Here is a 14,996-nt window from a genome sequence, read left to right as displayed (position 1 = left end):
CTACATGATATTATTAAGCCATATCAGCCCTCAGCCTCTGACCCCGCCTCGTGTATTATCTAATTGGTCACAACAAATTCACGATGCCCCCATCAGTGAAACATATAAATAAAAATCATATCATGTGACAGGGAATGTATGTATTTGAACAAAAAATAGTGTTATCTGTTTGTCTGTCGATCTAGCTATCACCTGTGTCTGTCTATCATTGGTCTATCTGTCATTCTCAATCAATCATCTGTCTATCCCTTTCTTTCCATCTAGCTAGGCCTCATTCACTATATGTCTGTCCCTCTCTGTCTACTGGGACCCATAGTAAGCAAGACCCCACTGTGAGGGAGGAGGTTTGTCTCTCCCCCACTCTGTAGGCAAACCGAGGATTCAGGCGCAGCACCGTGTTACTACATCAGTGTTTCACCCCGACTCTGGCCGCCTCCCCATCTTCTGGCACAAGTTCTAGTGTGGGGCTATGACTGAAGGATTATAACACACCAACCTACCCGCCCTGGGGCCAGTAAACGTGGTTCTCACTGTACAGGGGAAACTGAGGCACAGGGGGCAAAGCGAGCTGCCCGTGTGGCACTGAGATTACAAGCTGCGTCCCCGTGCCTCCCAGTCACCCCTGCTCTAACCACCGCACCACGCTGCCTCCAGCCTGGACCAAGGAGAGAGGGAAGAAAACGGGTCAATGCCCCTTTAAGGAATCGAAACCCCAGTGAACATTCCAGTTGACATGTCATCGTTCCTGGAAACGGATGGCGTCATCGCGTCCCTTCCGCCCTTGACGGGTGGCGGCTGACTGAGCAGCGCGGGCCTGAAACAAAGGAGTAAAAATAGCACCGGCAGGGCGGGGGCACTGGAGCACGCCGCGGCCGTTCGGCTACGAGCCACGCCGGAGTACGGTGGCCGGCGAGGGCTGTTAGTCTTCTCGCGGGGGGAGGGGGCGAATGACTCACAGGGGTAACCGCCCTCCCCCTTAACTCACCATCCGCCACGAACGCCCGTGCACATGCGCAGTAGACCGAGATATTTATAGCCGTCTCTTGCGGGATGATGTAACGCGGGGAGCCGCTGAGCGGGGCTGTGCGTGCTGCGTCACCGGCTCGCTGCCTCGAGCTGTTTACAGCAGGACTGTCGGTTACCTAGCAACGCAGACTGACACGCTGAGGAGTAGGGCGGGAAGAAGAGCGTCGCCCGGGGCCCTCCCCACCGCAGGAGCATCGACACGGGCCCCAGCCCGAGGGGGTCAGCGCGGCCGCCCCCCCCCCGCCAGGACAGCAAGGCCCCCAATTCCGAGCGCATCCATACGGCCATGCAGGCAGGGGCCCGCCCCCCATCCCGAGAGCACAGACATCCCCTCCCCCCAAAAGCTCTGACACGCCCCCCCCCGAGCACCGACACCCCCCTGAGATAGAGTTGCCAACCTTCCATGATTGTCCTGGAGTCTCCAGGAATTAAAGATAAATTTTTAATTAAATATTATGCCATGTGATGAAACCTCCAGGAATAACTCCAGCCAAATCTGGCAACCCTACAAGAGCACTGATATTCTCGCTACCCTGAGAGCACCAACATGGGCTCCCTCACCCCAAGAGCTCTAACACTAACCCTCCCAGCACCAACATGGGCCCCTTCACTCCAAGAGCTCTGACACCGCTCCCCACAGTACCAACATGGGCCTCCTCACCCCAGGAATACTGAAATGGGTCCCCCACCTTAAGAACATGAACATGGGACCCCCTCCCGAGAGCACTGACATGGGCCCCCCCACAGCCCTAGAGCTCCAACATCCTCCCCACCCCAAAAGCACCAATGTGAGCCCCAACCCACCCCAAGAGCACTGACTCACGGCTGCCCCTCCCTAAGCGCACTGACTTGAGGCAGATGTTGGTACAGGATCCCCTGCCCCACTCCAGACCTCTGACAAAGATGGTGCCCAACTTCAAGGGCATCAAGACAGTAGCCCCCTGGCCTCCTGCCAGGCACAGACAAGCATTCATCTGGGCTCCCCAGTGTCCACGTACAGCTAGTGTAGTTTGGGTACTAGGATTTTAGTCCCTGTGACATCTCAGGCTTGGAGGCAGATGCACAAAACGCCTGTAGCCTCCATACCACCAACCACACTAGAGTGCCCACCATTGCTACTAAGAGGATGCTAGACCAGTAGTGGCACACTGGGAAATTTAAGGGGAAAAAAATCTAGTGTAGACAAGGCCTGTTTCTGTTTACTTGGCTCCACAGCTTTGTCTAGATGTCCATCAGCCCCAAATCATCACCCATAAATCACTATGATCCACAGTGCTCTTTAGTGTTTGACAAAGAGCCTCCCAAATGACAGAAACAACACAAAACTTCTGATGAGGCCTGAAATGCTGTGGGGTTATCTTTTTAATCTCTACAGACTTCTTAATCAGTGCAGGCTGAATAGAGACTGAGACAGCCCTAGGTTTCTGTTGGATGGAGGTAAATGAGTGACGTAGCTTGTAACAATGAGAAGTTCTGTATGTTCAAACCTGTTTTGCTACTTAAAAACTAGATTGGGGATAATATTCTGGGGCTAGACAGATCTCACTGAAGTGTTATGAATCTGTAAAATAGTATTTTCCAAGCATTTTGAAAGGACAGAGATTCACCTTGCAAGCTTAGAAAATGGTATTGTTGAAATCTTTTTTTTTCTTTCAGTTTGATCGGTTTTCTTTCTTTTATAAAAAAGGACGTCTTTTTCTGGTGGGGATCTGAGAAGGTGTTAAATTCTGTTTTTGGCCATGTCTATTAGTTATCCGGATCAACTTTACTTGATTAAATTTAGAATTTTACCGCAGGAGGGGGAGGCTTCTGCTTTAAATGCCATCACTTTTTATTTGGCTTCCAGCATCTTCAAGGGAGTCTACAAAATTGCTTATCCTAATTTTTGTGGGATTTTATTTGAAAGAATGAAATTCTGTTATGATAAAAGGAAAAGAAACCCCACAACCAAGTTCCTTTTATTTCAGCAACAATTTCTGGGTTCTTTATGGACAAAGCAGCAATGAGCACTAGAGTACTTGCCATTCAAGATAGAATGAAAAAGTCATGCCATTTTTTGGTTGGGGGATCATTTACCAAGAGTGACTCTCATTTCATTGTGCCTAGTTTGTTTTTGTCTCGTATAGATAGGACTTCTAACTCAAGGATCTCAAGGAGTTATTTCTCTCAACACCTCTGTCAAGTAGATAAGCATTAGCCTACCCAATGAACAGATTTGAAAACTGAGGCACGTAAGAGGTTCAGTCACTTGCCTATGGTTCTCCGGGGAGCAAAGCTGGTAATCGAATCCAGGAATTCTGGCCTCACTATTTTCTGTTCTAACCCTTAGACCTATTGCCTCCTTGTTTATATTACTCTACCTTATTTGGTTGGTTTAGTGACAGCACAATGCAGTGTCATGCTTGGAAATCACAGGCTAGAAGGAGTCTCTGGAGTAGGTTGGGAGAGAGTAATCTTTCTGTTCTGTTCAAAGAGAGGTGTTTTCAGGCTCCACAGGATCTCTTGTTTTCAAGCATAAGAAGTAAAGACAACTGTGTTTCTCATCTCCTACGTTTCCTTTAATTATAAGTCTGAAGGTAGGGATAGGAGTGGTTATTGTTTCCAAGTGTAATATTCCTGAATTAGTTCAGTCTGGAGGAGTTGCTATTTTGTTGGCACATTATAATTGCCGCTTTCCTGCCCCTGGCTACTTGGCCAGGAGAGAGATCTCGGTATGTGGCACTTCTGATTTGTGTTTGATCTGCTTATATGGGAGCTTTTTTTAAAGGTAAATTAAAGCTTTGTCTCTGGTAACAGAAATTTTTTTCTTTCTGGCTCCTATTTCTCCCTTTCATGATCAGAACTAGGAGTTCCACTTGCTCAAATATCAGGAGCCAGAGTTGAACATTAAGCTGGTTCTGACAATTCAGCTTTTTCATTCCAGTCAAAATATGACCACCTGGAATACCATTATCCCATTAGATCATTAGGTTATGCAAGGTGAGGGACAGCAGTCATTGCTGAAACTTAGAAGTTAAGTAAATACCAGTTAGTTTTCATCCCACTATACTTGAATCAACTGAGCAGAGACAAGACTCAAGGAAAGGCACGACAGCAGTTTTTGTAAATGTAGGGACAATCTGGATGTTAACGATGTATGAGAAAGTTACTCTAATGTAGGGTTTACATGTCCTTTACTCCATACAGTTTACCATAAAACCGGAGCATTTCTTATTCAAATATAGACTGAAGAGCCAATACCCAACAGCTTACTCTTCATGGAAAGATTTAGTGGTCTCCTCCATCTTTTGTGCATCACGAAAGCCTTAGACATCATGACTTCATGGACAAAGATTAAGCAATTATTTAATTCAATAGGTTGTGGCAAGGTGATGATACTTCTGCCTTCAGCAATTATAGGCAAAAGCCTTGGGCTTTATTTCTTCTAAGAGAAAAGAGGATGGTCTAGTCGTGGTTAGGGTACAAGCCTGGGACTTAGGAGACCTGGGTTCAATTTCTTATTCTGCCACAGACTTCCTTGGATAAGTCATTTATTCTTTCTGTGCCTCAGTTACCCATCTATAAAGAGGGAGATGATAGTGCTTCCCTACCTCACAGAGGTGTTATGAGGGTAAACACATTAAAGATTCTGAGGTAGTCAGTTACTATTGTTATGGGAGCCATATAAATAGTTAAAACAAATAAAAGGGGTGTCAGATGAGAAAGGGTTTGGGTGTTTCATTTTACTTTTACTCCTCATGGAATGTTTTTTTCTGTTTCCTGTGGAACTAACATCTCCATATTGTAGGGCTATAAGGAATTAACCAAAACATGACTTTTCATAGAATCAGCTTCTAGTGCATTAGCCTCACAAATCAATTTGTTCAATTTGCATAGTCTTACAGTCTTGTTTCTCTAATTGGCAATGGAGAATTGTATTTTGAAGGTATGTAATTGGTCAAAAGAAAACCCTTTAAAGCTTTTATTTTTAAATGTCAACCAGATTTCAGAGTGCTTCACTTTTACAGACTTTGTCATAGATGCCTGTAAATTAAAGTTTATTATTAATAGTCATAGTTCTGGGATTAGCTTTAAACTAGTATATTATAGAAATTAGAGATGGAAAGACCTATTACATCATCCTGTCCACCCCCTGGGGTCAGTCCAGGATTGATACCTATACAGTATGGTATACTTTTTAGTGCTTTTTCTAGTCTTGTCTTAAATGTTTTGGGGATGTCCCTCACTTCTCTTCCAAGATGATTCCACATTCTGAGATCTTGCTGGCACAACATTTTTCTTGGCATGCAGTCTAATGAGTTCTTGTTTATTATTATCTCATTACTTCTATTTATATCCTCCTCCTCCAATGTTCTAGAAAGGGAAAGGAGTGTGGGGTTCTTTTCCTGGCTCTTTCAGTGACTTGCCTAAATCATTAATATCTGTAAAGCACCTGGAGATCCTGAGATAGAATGAATTATACAAGTGCAAAGTTTTTGTTATTATTGTTTTTGTTGTTGCTGCTATTTTTCAGGTGCATGACTTGAAGGGTTACATTAAATGTGACCTTCAAAGCTCCAAAAAAGATTAAGCCCCATAGCTTCATTCCCCCTTATGACCTTCCCTGTCACCCCCCAATCCAGGTTTCCAACACGTTCAAACCAAAAAGTACCACAAAAGTCCTTATGATGCAGCTCCAGCTCTTCAAAACTCTTGTTTTTTCACGAAAGCTTATGCTACAATAAATCTGTTAATCTCTAAGGTGCCACAAGTACTCCTATTCTTTTTGCGGATACAGACTAACACGGCTACTACTCTGAATCTTGTTTTTTCTGTTAGTTCTGGAACTTCCTGTGTCATTTCCTCCACATCCGCAGGTCTTATTTTGTTTGCACTGAAATGATGTGTTTATGTTTACTTGGGCCTAGTGTTGCTAGTGGACTGATAGAATATGAGCTTATTATTTTCATCGGGTATTAAATGTTTCAGATGATTTTATGCACTAAAGTCAAACAGTTGTGATTAGAAACTTCAAATTTAGCATGGATTGTGTGTCATCCTCAATGAGGAATATTGTTTGTTAAGTTTGGGAGAAATGTGTAAATAAGTTATCAGCAAGTAAAATCCATGTTATTTTCCTTAAGTGCTCATTGTGTATAGTTATTTAGGTTCAGACCCTCCGCTGAACCCTTATCCCAGCATTAAATGTGGTAGCAGAAGGAGCTCAACCAGTCTGTCTACCTTCCAGCTGGGCCATGATGGCATTGGTTCTGATTTCACACCATCTGTAGGGCACAGCACATTCTGGAACATAGCTGCAAGCTGCACACAGTTTGAAGTAAATCTGTGATCTGGTGATCACAGGTTTAATTAAATGGCCAGCAAGCACAACACAGGTACATTGAAAATATATGCTAATAGATGCATAGATTCCAAGACTAGAAGGGATCATTGTGCTCCTCTAGTCTGTCCATCTGTAAAACACAGATCATAGAACTTCCCCAAAATAATACCTAGAGCCAGGGGCGGCTCTAGCCATTTTGCCGCCCCAAGCATGGCAGCACGCCGCGGGGGGCGCTCTGCCGGTCGCCGGTCCCGCGGCTCCGGTGGACCTCCCATAGACGTGCTTGCGGAGGGTCCCGTGGCTCCGGTGGACCTCTCGCAGGCGTGCCTGCGGATGCTCCACCGGAGCTGCGGGACCAGCGGACCCTCCGCAGGCATGCCTGCGGGAGGTCCACTGGAGCCGCCTGCCGCCCTCCCGGTGACCGGCGGAGCGCCCCCCGCGGTGTGCCACCCCAAGCACACGCTTGGCGTGCTGGGGCCTGGAGCCGCCCCCGCCTAGAGCATATCTTTTAGAAAAACATCCACTCTTGATTTTAAAATTGCCAGTGATGGAGACTCCACCGCAGCCCTTGGTAAATTGTTCCAGTGGTTAATTATACTTGCTGTTAAAAATGTGTGTTTTATTTCCAGTCTGAATTTGTCTAGCATAAGTTCCCAGCCACTGGATAGTGTTATACCTTTCTTGGCTTCTTTGCAGTCCATAATCCAATATATGTTCTCCATGTAGGTACTTATAGGCTATAAATCAAGTCACCCCTTAACCATCTCTTTGTCAAACTAAATAGATTGAGCTCCTTGAGTCTGTCACTATAAGGCATGTTTTCTAATCCTGTAATCATTCTTGGGGCTTTTCTCTAAACCCTCTCCAATTTATCAACATCCTTCTGGAATTGTGGACACCAGAACTGGACACGGTATTTCAGCAGTGATCGCACAAGTGCCAAATACAGAAGTAAAATATCCTCTTTACTTAGGGTTGCCAACTTTCTAATCACACAAAACCAAACATCGAGGCCCTGCATCTGCCCCACCCCTTCTGTGAGGCCTAATCCCCGCTCGCTCTCCCCAGCCTCACTCACTTTCACCTGGCTGGGGCAGGGGGTTGGGGTGCAAGTGGGTGAGGGCTCTGGCTGAGGGTGTGGGCTCTGGGGTGGGGCCAGGGATGAGGTGTTTGATGTGCAGGAGGGAGCTCCGGGCTGGGGAGGGGGTTGGTGCACGGGGGAGGAGTGTGGGTTCTGGGGTGGGGCTCAGGATGAGGGGTTTGGGATGCAGGATGGGGCTGGGACAGGGGGAGGGGGTTGGGGTGTGTGTGTGGGCTCCGGGAGGGAGTTTGGGTGCAGGAGGGGACTCAGGGCTGGGGCAGAGGGTTGGGGTGCGGGAAGCAGTGCGGGGTCCCAGAGCACTTACCGTGGCTCCCAGGAAGCAGCAGCCAGGTTCCTGCAGCCCCTAGATGCATGGGTGGCCAGGAAGGCTCCACGTGGTGCCCTCTCGCCGGCAGGCACTGCCCCCGCAACTCCCATTGCCGCACACGGAGTCTCCTTGGCCACCCATGCCTCTAGGAGCTGCAGGGACCTGGTGGCCACTTCCAGGAGCCATGTAGACCTAGCGCAGGCATAGAGCCTGCCTTAGGCTGGGGCCCCTACTGCACTGCCGACTGGACTTTAATGGCCTGGTCAGCAGTACTGACCAGAGCTGCCAGGGTCCCTTTTTGACCGGTGTTCCAGTCAAAAACTGGACGCCTGGCAATCCCATATTTATCCTCAGAGACAAGGTGAGTGAGAGTATTTTTTATTAGACCAACTTCTTTTGGTGACAGAGTAGCAGCCGTGTTAGTCTGTATCTGCAAAAAGAACAGGAGTACTTGTGGCACCTTAGAGACTAACAAATTTATTTCAGCATAAGCTTTCATGGGCTACAGCCCACTTCTTCAGATGCATCCGAAGAAGTGAGCTGTAGCCCACGAAAGCTCATGCTGAAATAAATGTGTTCGTCTCTAAGGTGCCACAAGTGCTCCTGTTCTTTTCTTTTGGTGAGAGTGACAAGCTTCTGAGACCTGAAGAAGAGCTCTGTGTGTCTTTAAAGCTTGTCTCTCTCACCAACAGAAGTTGGCCCAATAAAAGAGATGACCTCAGCCACCTTATCTCTCTAGGAGCCTGGGACCAGCAGGGCTACAACACCACTGCATACTCTCTATTCCCACTCAAGAGTCCCCTATTTATGCATTCAAGGATTCAATTAGCCGTTTTGGCCACAGCATTGCATTAGGAGCTCACGTCCAGTTGATGATCCTCCACGACCTCCAGAACTTTTTCAGAGTCACTGCTTCCCAGGATAGACTCCTCCATCCTGTAAGAATGGCCTACATTCTATGCTCCTTTAAGGCATTATATTTAAATGCCATGAATAGAAATACAAAATATGACATACACACAAGGGGACAGAATTGCTGCTGCTGCTGCTTTGGGAACCACGTCTTTTAATTCCTTGACTTGTCGGCATTTAAAATCTCAGTTGTGGGATATTGTATTTGAATTTAATTATATTCTTAATGATCCTGTAAAGGTGTCCTGTTTCTTCCACCCAGAAGTAAGGTAAATAATGATAAAAACTGATTTGCTAATAAAGGGCTTGAACCTGTGCCCATTGAAGTTAAGAGCAAAGCTTACGTTGACTTCACTGGTTCAGGATCAGGCTCAAAACTAGCTTTCTCTTGTGATGTTTTTTTTTTTTTTTCATATTTATGGATCTGTGATCAAAAGCCAGAGCTTTGTCTGCTAAAATACATGCCCTCTAAATCATGTTTAAAAGTGAATATCAGTGTTTAAAGTTTATATATTTCTTTGCCTGCCTCCTTATGAGAAATCACTTATTTTTTTAAGATATTTGAATGTCCTTGTTTTGTTTGTAATCATTTAATTGATTTATTTTTTCTTAATAGCTGTTGGTTCACAAATTGTCCTTTTTCCTAGTGATTTCTCTATGAACGTAAATGTTAAAATGTGTATATTTCTTTCTTTATATTATTTTGTTATATGTAGAGGGTCTTCTGGGGTTTTTCTATGATAATTCTTTTCTTTAACTTCAAATCCTTGATGGGTTTGGGAGATTTATTATTATAGCTTGATTTTTTTCCGCCGTAAAGATACTGATTTGTTCTTGAATCTTGGGTACTAGGTGCTTGTAAATAGAAACCTTTTAGTTTTCTGATTTATTTATATCATAATTAAACATTTTTAGAAGGTTGAATTTTAGTAAATATTTTCCTGGACAATCAGTGAATCTAATCTCTGTGCTAAAACCTGTTTGTGTTCACCTGTGCTTAACCAGTAGTTAGTTGTTCAGTAAGTTTTTAGAAATATTAATTGTGCCAGTCCTTTAGAAGATAATATTTTTATAGTCTTGAACAAATATGGGTTTTAAAATTTTCATACACAGACATATTTTCAACCTTATGTTAGACTGCACGTAACGATCATATGTATTACTGTTTTCACTATATAACGGTTCTGACTCAGGCTAGTCCTAATAATTTTTGTTGCAAGTACTAAATAGTCCTCTGCTGCCATCTGCAAGTCAGTTGTGCTGGAATGTTGTTGTATCCACTGTCTTTTGTAAAGTCTTTATAAATGTTTGAAAGTGCAAGCAAGGAAATTCCACGTTAGCCTGACAAGGTCTTCGGTTACTTTTGTTGTTGTTGTTCTATTTAAAACACAAACACTTATTTCAGCCTAAAAGAAATTGCATCCCTTTACATGTACACCTCTACTTCGATATAACGCTATCCTTGGGAGCCCAAAAATCTTACCGCGTTATAGGTGAAACCGTGTTATATTGAACTTGCTTTGATCCACCGGAGTGCGCAGTCCCGCCCCGCGGAGCACTGCTTTACCGCGTTGTATCCAAATTCATGTTATATCGGGTGGCATTATATCGAGGTAGCAGTGTATTATAAACAGGAACACATCTGGGAGCCATGATCGGCCGAACCTGCCGACACGGCATTTAAAAAAACCGGCCCAGCCCGCCAGGGTGCTTACCCTGGTGAGCTGCATGCCAAAGGTTACCGATCCCTGGTGTACACTATAGTGCTACAGCAGCACAACTCCTTTGGAAACTGATTTTATGCTTTGGAGTAAAGGTATCTGAGGAGCCCTAGAGAGAGTGTAATTTTTATTTAAAGAAAATATTCCATACATATTGTACCTTGCAATGAGAACAAAATGATAGTGTGGAAATGGGTGGAATATCAGCTTTCTATGTGTGTGACTGCTGTTCTTTCATTCAGTTTGCTTAGCTATAAACTAGGGGCACAGTTCTGCAAGGTGCTGAGTGCCATCAACTTCATGATTTTGGCACCTTGCAGAATTGGACCCAAAGTAGGGATAATCCTGCTCCCAATCAAATCAATAGCAAAACTCCCAGTGGCTTCAATGGAGCAAGAGCGGGTCCTAAAAGTCATGTTTTCACACATTTAAAGGGGCACTGTGTGGTAATTTTGGCCAAAGTTTTAAATGTTTTTTTTAAATAAAAGATTTTACACACTCTGATGTTAATATAAGTGTTTTCATGTACTTCTTTATTTCAGTGAAGACTTTATTTAAAAACTTCTCTGCAGTGTTTGCAAGCCAGACTGTGCAGCATTGTGTTACTATATGAGAATCTCACAGTGAAACTTTCAACGAAATTGAAACTAACTCGCTCATTTTCATTGCCTAAACTGAAGATAGTGCAAAAGATAAATAATTTAACTGTTAAAAAGTAAAATAAATCTAAGAATTCTTAAACTATTAATAATCTAAGGCCAATTTTGAAGAGCGATAAGTGGCTACAGGTACAGTGACTTGTGGTTGCTCCACATTGAAGACACATAAAGGAGCGTGATTTTCAAAAGATGTTGAGCAGTCTTTTCTGAAAATCAGGCTCCATTAAGGTGTCTGTTAAGGTCAAGTTGGACACCCAAAATCACTAGTCCCTTTTGAAAATCTTGGTCTAATTTATTGCTAAAATGGGTAAGGGACTTTTAGGGGAAGGAAAGGGGAGCAAAATATAATTTTTAACCTGATGGTGTCCCGTTAAGATAAATCCAATAATGAGTCTAGTCTGATCATAAAAGCATAATAATTACATGAGCCTATATTTTCAGGCCTCGGTACCTAAAATGAAATATAAAAATCCATATTTAGACAACTAAATACTATAAAGCTTCATCTACACAGTTTAGCTGCACAAATGTTAGCAACTTTGGGAGCTCTAGTGTAGATGGCTTTCCAACACTGACAAGGGTTTTCATCACTGTCAATTAAACCTCTTTATATAAAGTAATGATTGGGGTTTCTAGGTGCTACAGTAATACAAATAAATAATAATAATTATTAATAATAATGAAGCTGAAGGTGGCTGATAAGGCTACTAACAAATGGACTGATTTTCAATGTTGCTACACTTTCCATTGAAGTCAATGGGAGCTGTGAGTGCTCAGCACCTTGAAAAATCAGACCACTCACAACCTAAATATGTATTTAGGTGACTAACTTTAGTCATCGCATTTGAAGATGTTGGTCCTAAGTCTCTTTTTCGGGGTACACTTTCTGCACCCTGGGCCTGATTTAAACCTCACTGAATTCAAGGAGAGTCTTTCCAATGACTTTGAATGAAGCCCCATGATAGTGTGCTAAGCATTGTTTAATCTAAATTGTAATTGAAGTGTATTGATAATTCTCTGTAGTTCATAACAGCCATCTACGCATGATAAAGGAACGCTATTGCTCAATATTCTCACTATTAGTCAACTTCTAACAATATCACAGTCATTTTTATTTTCAGGATTAAACCCCAAATCCTACACAATATTACAAAGAAAATGTTTACCAAAGAAGCTCTTACAACACAAAGTGAGCAGGAAAAATAATATTTTCTACACCTGGAATTTTCCACAAATCATGTTTGCAAATCCATGTGACCTCTGTTACAAGAGTTGCTTAAATCATCATTTGTCTGTTTTTTTTAACATGACTATCAACTTGTTGGCAGCTGAAGGTCGCAGCATACCCTAGATGGAAGAACACAAAGGAAAGTATGTTGCATAGTGAAATGGAACTGTGACTCAGCTTTTTCCAAAAGTATCATTCAGTTGTTTGTTTGTGCTACTTCCTCTTGGCTAGCAAGAAATGCCCTAACGTACTGGAATAATAAAATGTTCTGAACTTTTCAGTAGGACTTGCTCTTGAAATCTGCTAAAAATCGTGAACAGCAAAAAATAGTAAATAGCAATGCAGTTTCTTAGTTGTAAATCTGGTGTAGATTTCACATAATTGTGTAGTAATTTTAAATTTTGGTACAAATTTTGTTTTTCTGGTCCATTTAGACAGTGCCTGACAATGTGGGGTGAGGCAGAAGCTTTCTACCAAGATTTTCTCTCTCCCAAACCCTGTATCAGTGCTGCTTTGCAGGCCTTCCATAGCAAGTTCCACAGAGGGGTGTTGGAAGGATTTGGAGATTTTTCTCTACATTAGTGTGCACCCCCCTGTCCTGACAATACCCCCATGTGCACTCCATCTCACCCTGGATGAAGATTATTAGTGTTCCTATTGAGAATGATCTACATGAGGATGTCTGTGCAGAGGGCCATTTCTGATAGGATTAATAATATTGCTTTTGCAGCATATATGTGCACCCATTTGGGGGTATTTTTGTGGGCAGCCAGAATTCGATTCAGTCCATGGTAGTTATATTATTATCTGTTATCAGCAATTAGTACGGATGCTGCCTTGGGCTAGAAGAAGAACTATATAGACCTAGACATAGGCGGTGAGTTTTATGGGCCCGTGGTGCCTGGGCACCAGGACTATTCCTGGCCAGGGGCCTGGCTCCAGCACTGTTTGAGGCCAGGTATCTCCCTCGGCCCCACCTGCCACTCCTGGGCGCTCTTCCCCCGCCCCCATGTGTCCCTGGGTGATTTAAAATGGCCCTGGGTCCTGCACCCACCATTGGCAGCACAGCAGAGATGAGCGGCTTCTGCCTGCTCGCTCCATGTGTCTGCTGGCCCCTCCCTGCAGTCCCTGGGCGGGGTGGGTTGGTTCTGTGTCCACACGCGCTGCTCCCCCCCCCACACACAGCACCCCTGCGGCCAATAGGAAGCTACAGGGGCAGTGCCTGGGGGTAGCAGCATGCGGAGCCCCCCGGCCCACCCAGTCTAGGAGCCCCAGGTAAGTGCTACACCCCCCCAGAGCCTGCACCCCCACCCATTCCCACACACCCCCTCCTGCCCCCAAACTCCCTCTTAGAGCCTGTACCCCTCCCCCTTTCCATAACCCCCTCCTGCCCCCAAACTCCATCCCAGAGCCTGCACACCAGATCCCCTCCCCCACCCAAACTCCCTCCCAGAGCCCAACCTCTCATCCCTTCTTCACCCAAACTCCTTCCCAAAGCCTGCACCCCTCCTGCATCCCAATCCCCTGCCCCAGCCCAGGGCCTGCACCCCAGACCGCCTCTCCCCACTCAAACTCCCTCCCAGAACCATAGGCGGGGGGGGCAAAGTTGGGGAGGGGCCAGGCTCTGGCCGTTCTGAGCACCACCAAAATTTCTACAAACCTGCCGTCCCTGGACATAGATTGTAGAGGTCCTTTCCCTTTAGTGTCTGTTGTCCACGGTTTCATATTGCTTATTCCTAAGAATCTATTAATATGGTTATAAAACGACTTGGGATGTTTTAATCACTGAAATCTAAACACATTAATGGCAACTGTTTAAAGTTCCAGGAAGGAGAGAGTTCCTTGTAAATGCTTCACATATCTGTACTGTTCTTCTGGTTCTCTTTTTCAGCCAGTGAGAACAAAGAAAATTGTGATATCCATAATGGAGAAAAAATGTAGTAATTTTAGATTTAGGGCCAATTTTTGTCTGCCTGTTTTTCTGTACAAAGATAAGCCACAGTGGGAGGAATTCACTAGCTATGTTCATGCAAGAGAGCTTCAGAGGGACCATAAGATTCCTTCCCTCACCTCCCTTCCAGAAATAAACCTGGCGCAAGAGGTCCTTTGCCTGAGCTGTAGGACAGCCATAGCTAGCTGAATACTTCCTTCCCACTCCCAGGCTCCACAAGAGGCCTCAGCACAGGAGACATTCTGGAGGAGAGAGGAAGAGTAACCAGAGTGCTTTGTGCTCCAGCTGTTCTGTACCCCTGCAGTGATCCATAGGGACCATTGCAGCTAGGGTACAAGTTAGGGCCTCAGTCCTCATAGCTTCTGTAACCTGTGCTGGGAACCACGTTGGACCGTGACAGCTCCTGAATAGAGAAGGTGCAAACCACATCTCCTAGGTCCTTGTACCTGCCCTATCACCAGGACAGGCATGAATCTGGCTTGATGTCGACAGCCCTGCAATTATCATGAGCTACTGTACAATAACAAATTGTGATCTATGTGGTTGATGTGAATTTGTTTTCTGCGGACTATGGATATATCTTCATTACTGTGTAAACTTGAGTTATCTTCACTTGAGTTACTTCTCTTGAGCTGGCCTGGTTGAAGTGAGAGGAGCCACACTGTGAAATAACACTTGGGCTGCTATGTTCATACTGGTGCTGCACTCACTGGTGTGTGGCACATCTTATGGTGCGTTGTGATGAAGTAAGTTGAACTGCTCTATGA

The 14,996-nt window shown here is 44.5% G+C and overlaps 1 long non-coding RNA gene across 2 annotated transcripts; it reads left to right on the top strand.

The window, feature by feature from the left end:
* Positions 1 to 791: 791 nt before the first annotated feature.
* LOC120401386 lies at positions 792 to 12,519 on the top strand. Of its 2 annotated transcripts, none has more exons than XR_005596421.1 (3): positions 792 to 1,245; positions 2,402 to 2,463; positions 12,379 to 12,519. It is a non-coding gene; the product is annotated as an uncharacterized LOC120401386 (long non-coding RNA). The 2 variants fall into 2 exon arrangements; XR_005596423.1 differs by lacking the exon at positions 12,379 to 12,519 and adding an exon at positions 12,172 to 12,240.
* The last annotated feature ends 2,477 nt before the right edge of the window (positions 12,520 to 14,996 follow it).

Source organism: Mauremys reevesii, linkage group 3 (genome assembly GCF_016161935.1).
Source record: "Mauremys reevesii isolate NIE-2019 linkage group 3, ASM1616193v1, whole genome shotgun sequence".
Lineage (NCBI taxonomy): Eukaryota > Metazoa > Chordata > Testudines > Geoemydidae > Mauremys > Mauremys reevesii.
This window is presented reverse-complemented; position numbering and strand designations above follow the sequence as displayed.